The sequence below is a fragment of the Rhopalosiphum maidis genome, chromosome 3, assembly GCF_003676215.2.
Source record: "Rhopalosiphum maidis isolate BTI-1 chromosome 3, ASM367621v3, whole genome shotgun sequence".
NCBI lineage: Eukaryota > Metazoa > Arthropoda > Insecta > Hemiptera > Aphididae > Rhopalosiphum > Rhopalosiphum maidis.
Genome location: NC_040879.1, coordinates 30022766 through 30029223, shown reverse-complemented (window position 1 = coordinate 30029223; position 6458 = coordinate 30022766). Strand labels below are relative to the sequence as shown.

The 6458-nt window shown below is 27.9% G+C and overlaps 1 long non-coding RNA gene across 23 annotated transcripts in view; it reads right to left on the bottom strand.

Annotated features, from left to right (window-relative positions):
• The window catches only part of LOC113558404, a 22028-nt gene extending 16445 nt beyond the window's left edge, over positions 1-5583 (bottom strand). For 18 of the 23 annotated variants that reach the window (XR_003405632.1, XR_003405630.1, XR_003405631.1 and 15 more), the window contains exons 1-8: positions 5450-5583; positions 5249-5385; positions 4673-4803; positions 4068-4225; positions 2962-3098; positions 2386-2516; positions 1784-1941; positions 677-813 (exon numbers count right to left, since the gene is read on the bottom strand). This is a non-coding gene — a long non-coding RNA (uncharacterized LOC113558404). Of the gene's footprint in view, positions 1-676; positions 814-1783; positions 1942-2385; positions 2517-2961; positions 3099-3162; positions 3322-4067; positions 4226-4672; positions 4804-5248; positions 5386-5449 lie in introns of those variants that run through there. The other 5 variants (XR_003405616.1, XR_003405623.1, XR_003405617.1 and 2 more) reach the window with 5 other exon arrangements.
• Between the last annotated feature and the right edge of the window lie 875 nt (positions 5584-6458).

The following is a 6458-nucleotide window of genomic DNA, read 5'->3' as shown; positions in this document are numbered from 1 at the left end:
TTTGAAGAACGATAATTACAACCTAAAGGTGTTTAACAAGTTTCAATTGTTTCACTACTATTGATTTACTATCAATGACATTCAATAACCATTAACCGTACATTGCATATATCCATTTTATATTATCAGTCTCTCGTCCATTTTCAACATGCTGTGTGGATACTTTCCCCAAGTGTTCTGAAAGCCAATTCATTACTCAGCATGCCATGACAGATCTGCTATACTGCCATCTAAAAAAATGTAGTAAATTAAATATATATAGTAATATATGAATGGAGTATAACTTGAGAATTCAGTGTTTTAAAAGCAGTTAATAATATGAATTTTTAATGTTCATCAAAGTAATCATATGAAGGCATTTTTTATAATGTTTATAATAAATCAGGTTAAATGAAACATTTGAAAGTTAATGGTGGTAAACAAGAATCGTTTGCTTAATCAAATGGTCGACCTCTCATGACGTTAGCTTGAGATATCAGTGTTTAATAAGCAGTTAAAAACATGAATTTGCAAAATATGCCAAAATGTTCATATAGGAGTGATAATGATAAAAAGATTTTCACAGCTGTGGACAATTTTAATAACGAAATTTAAAACCTAAAGGTGTTTACCAAGTTTCAATTGTTTCACTACTATTGATTTACTATCAATGACATTCAATAACCATTACCCGTACATTGCATAAATCCATTATAACTAATATAATCAGTATCTTGTAGTTTATTTTCAACATAGGATGACCATATATTCCCCAAGTGGTATGAATGTGATTTCATGTCTCAGCATTCCTTGTATGATCTGCCGTACTGCCATCTAAAAAAATTTAGTCAGTTTAAATATGTATAATGTTGGAAGAAAAATGTCACTACTACACACCACACTTTAAGCAGAACGAAAATATTTATACTACCATTAGTACGTGGACAACAATGAATAGAACAGAATTGGAAACAATCAAACTAAAGCTAACTGACAAACTTCGTTCTAGTTAGAAAATATTCGCAAGATAAATTACAATTCAAACTCAAATGCAAACACGAAAGTAAAACTGAAAGAAGATAATAATACGAAAGATAAACTATAACAGATGATAAGAAATAATAATCATGATAAGCGACAAAAGATAGTAGAAAAATACTCCGATGTTTTGTTGAATTTGAATGTAAAATAAATTCAACTAAGGAATGCGCTGTTTGAATAACTTAGAAATGCTGCATTTTAATATGGAAAAAATATAAATTTGTAATTTCAGTCAAAGTTACCATACGAAAACATATTTTCAGTGTTTTTAAAACATCGTGTTAAATGAAACATAAGAAAGTTAATAATGGTATAATGGAACCATTTTCTTCTTAATCTAAACGACGAGGTTTCAACACACTAACCTGTGATAACTGAGTGTTTATATGCAGTAAAAAATTGGAATTTACAATATTCGTCAAAATTATCATATAAAATCATGTTTTATAGGGTTTTTAAAATATCAGGGTTAATGAAATAAATGAAAGTTAACAATGGTAAATTAGAATCAATATTCTTAATCTAATTGACAGAGTTTCATGACACTAACATAATATTGACTGTTTTATGAATACCGTAAAATATGAAATTGGTGATTTTCTTCAAAATGATCATGTAGACGTGAAGTAATAATAAAACCATTTTTATAGCTATGGCAAATTTTAAGAACGAAAATTCCCAAGCTGAAGGTGTTTACCAATATTTTATTAAGATTTTTAACAAATTTCAATTGTTTCACAACTATTCATTTACTATAAATTACATTCAATAACCATTACACGTCCATTGCACAAATCTTGTATTATTATTATTTCAGTATCTTGAAGTTCATTTTCTACATAGGATGTTGATATTTTCGCCAAGTGGAATGAAAGTGAATTCTTCTCTCAGCATTCCCTGTGTAATCTGCTCTGCTGCCATCTAAAAAAATGCGGTCGGTTTAAAATGAATGTCAAACATAGGATCGGAGTATAATTCAAAAATTTAGTGTTTATAAGCAGTTTAAAATATGAATTTGTAATATTTGACAAAATGATCATATAAAGCATGTTTTATAGTGTTTATGAAACCTCAGGGTTAATGAAATAAATGAATGTTAACAATGGTAAATTAGATTCATTTTCTTAATCTAGTGGTCAACGTTTCAACACATTAACTTTAGAATTGAGTTTTTTATAAGCAGTTAAAAATATCAATTTGTAACATTCGTGAAAATTATTATATAAACGTGGTAAAATCAGAAAGAGTTTTATAGTAATGGCAAATTTGAAGAACGATAATACAACCTAAAGGTGTTTAACAAGTTTCAATTGTTTCACTACTATTGATTTACTATCAATGACATTCAATAACCATTAACCGTACATTGCATATATCCATTATTATTATCAGTATCTCCTCGTCCATTTTCAACATGCTGTGTGGATACTTTCCCCAAGTGTTCTGAAAGCCATTTCATTACTCAGCATGCCATAACAGATCTGCTATACTGCCATCTAAAAAAATGTAGTAAATTAAATATATATAGTAATATATGAATGGAGTATAACTTGAGAATTCAGTGTTTTAAAAGCAGTTAATAATATGAATTTTTAATGTTCATCAAAGTAATCATATGAAGGCATTTTTTATAATGTTTATAATAAATCAGGTTAAATGAAACATTTGAAAGTTAATGGTGGTAAACAAGAATCGTTTGCTTAATCAAATGGTCGACCTCTCATGACGTTAGCTTGAGATATCAGTGTTTAATAAGCAGTTAAAAACATGAATTTGCAAAATATGCCAAAATGTTCATATAGGAGTGATAATGATAAAAAGATTTTCACAGCTGTGGACAATTTTAATAACGAAATTTAAAACCTAAAGGTGTTTACCAAGTTTCAATTGTTCACTACTATTGATTTACTATCAATGACATTCAATAACCATTACCCGTACATTGCATAAATCCATTATAACTAATATAATCAGTATCTTGTAGTTTATTTTCAACATAGGATGACCAAATATTCCCCAAGTGGTATGAATGTGATTTCATGTCTCAGCATTCCTTGTATGATCTGCCGTACTGCCATCTAAAAAAATTTAGTCAGTTAAATATGTATAATTGTTGGAAGACAAAATGTCACTACTACACACCACACTTTAAGCAGAACGAAAATATTTATACTACCACTAGTACGTGGACAACAATGAATAGAACAGAATTGGAAACAATCAAACTAAAGCTAACTGACAAACTTCGTTCTAGTTAGAAAATATTCGCAAGAAAAATTACAATTCAAACTCAAATGCAAACACGAAAGTAAAACTGAAAGAAGATAATAATACGAAGATAAACTTATAACAGATGATAAGAAATAATAATCATGATAAGCGACAAAAGATAGTAGAAAAATACTCCGATGTTTTGTTGAATTTGAATGTAAATAAATTCAACTAAGGAATGCGCTGTTTGAATAACTTAGAAATGCTGCATTTTAATATGGAAAAAATATAAATTTGTAATTTCAGTCAAAGTTACCATACGAAAACATATTTTTCAGTGTTTTTAAAACATCGTGTTAAATGAAACATAAGAAAGTTAATAATGGTATAATGGAACCATTTTCTTCTTGATCTAAACGACAAGTTTCAACACACTAATCTGTGATAACTGAGTGTTTTATATGCAGTAAAAAATTGGAATTTACAATATTCGTCAAAATTATCATATAAAATCATGTTTTATAGGGTTTTTAAAATATCAGGGTTAATGAAATAAATGAAAGTTAACAATGGTAAATTAGAATCATATTCTTAATCTAATTGACAGAGTTTCATGACACTAACATAATATTGACTGTTTTATGAATACCGTAAAATATGAAATTGGTGATTTTCTTCAAAATGATCATGTAGACGTGAAGTAATAATAAAACCATTTTTATAGCTATGTCAAATTTTAAGAACGAAAATTCCAAGCTGAAGGTGTTTACCAATATTTTATTAAGATTTTTAACAAATTTCAATTGTTTCACAACTATTCATTTACTATAAATTACATTCAATAACCATTACACGTCCATTGCACAAATCTTGTATTATTATTATTTCAGTATCTTGAAGTTCATTTTCTACATAGGATGTTGATATTTTCGCCAAGTGGAATGAAAGTGAATTCTTCTCTCAGCATTCCCTGTGTAATCTGCTCTGCTGCCATCTAAAAAAATGCGGTCGGTTTAAAATGAATGTCAAACATAGGATCGGAGTATAATTCAAAAATTTAGTGTTTTATAAGCAGTTTAAAATATGAATTTGTAATATTTGACAAAATGATCATATAAAAGCATGTTTTATAGTGTTTATGAAACCTCAGGGTTAATGAAATAAATGAATGTTAACAATGGTAAATTAGATTCATTTTCTTAATCTAGTGGTCAACGTTTCAACACATTAACTTTAGAATTGAGTTTTTTATAAGCAGTTAAAAATATCAATTTGTAACATTCGTGAAAATTATTATATAAACGTGGTAAAATCAGAAAGAGTTTTATAGTAATGGCAAATTTGAAGAACGATAATTACAACCTAAAGGTGTTTAACAAGTTTCAATTGTTTCACTACTATTGATTTACTATCAATGACATTCAATAACCATTAACCGTACATTGCATATATCCATTATTATTATCAGTATCTCCTCGTCCATTTTCAACATGCTGTGTGGATACTTTCCCCAAGTGTTCTGAAAGCCATTTCATTACTCAGCATGCCATAACAGATCTGCTATACTGCCATCTAAAAAAATGTAGTAAATTAAATATATATAGTAATATATGAATGGAGTATAACTTGAGAATTCAGTGTTTTAAAAGCAGTTAATAATATGAATTTTTAATGTTCATCAAAGTAATCATATGAAGGAATTTTTATAATGTTTATAATAAATCAGGTTAAATGAAACATTTGAAAGTTAATGGTGGTAAACAAGAATCGTTTGCTTAATCAAATGGTCGACCTCTCATGACGTTAGCTTGAGATATCAGTGTTTAATAAGCAGTTAAAAACATGAATTTGCAAAATATGCCAAAATGTTCATATAGGAGTGATAATGATAAAAAGATTTTCACAGCTGTGGACAATTTTAATAACGAAATTTAAAACCTAAAGGTGTTTACCAAGTTTCAATTGTTTCACTACTATTGATTTACTATCAATGACATTCAATAACCATTACCCGTACATTGCATAAATCCATTATAACTAATATAATCAGTATCTTGTAGTTTATTTTCAACATAGGATGACCAAATATTCCCCAAGTGGTATGAATGTGATTTCATGTCTCAGCATTCCTTGTATGATCTGCCGTACTGCCATCTAAAAAAATTTAGTCAGTTAAATATGTATAATTGTTGGAAGACAAAATGTCACTACTACACACCACACTTTAAGCAGAACGAAAATATTTATACTACCACTAGTACGTGGACAACAATGAATAGAACAGAATTGGAAACAATCAAACTAAAGCTAACTGACAAACTTCGTTCTAGTTAGAAAATATTCGCAAGAAAATTACAATTCAAACTCAAATGCAAACACGAAAGTAAAACTGAAAGAAGATAATAATACGAAAGATAAACTTATAACAGATGATAAGAAATAATAATCATGATAAGCGACAAAAGATAGTAGAAAAATACTCCGATGTTTTGTTGAATTTGAATGTAAAATAAATTCAACTAAGGAATGCGCTGTTTGAATAACTTAGAAATGCTGCATTTTAATATGGAAAAAATATAAATTTGTAATTTCAGTCAAAGTTACCATACGAAAACATATTTTTCAGTGTTTTTAAACATCGTGTTAAATGAAACATAAGAAAGTTAATAATGGTATAATGGAACCATTTTCTTCTTGATCTAAACGACAAGGTTTCAACACACTAATCTGTGATAACTGAGTGTTTTATATGCAGTAAAAATTGGAATTTACAATATTCGTCAAATTATCATATAAAATCATGTTTTATAGGGTTTTTAAAATATCAGGGTTAATGAAATAATGAAAGTTAACAATGGTAAATTAGAATCATATTCTTAATCTAATTGACAGAGTTTCATGACACTAACATAATATTGACTGTTTTATGAATACCGTAAAATATGAAATTGGTGATTTTCTTCAAAATGATCATGTAGACGTGAAGTAATAATAAAACGATTTTTAAAGCTGTAATGATTGAGAAAAAACGGTGTAATGAGTTAGTTGGGGATTATTATATTATGTCTCTAAATCATTACTTTTTAAACAATAGTTTGTTAATATTACCTCTCTAATCTGTGTAGGGACTTACTTGTTGAAATCGTTGTTCGCGATCAAGATATAATGTGAGGTGATCGATTTATTTCTTAAAATAATTAAGTACACATTTTTTTCTTTGAATCACT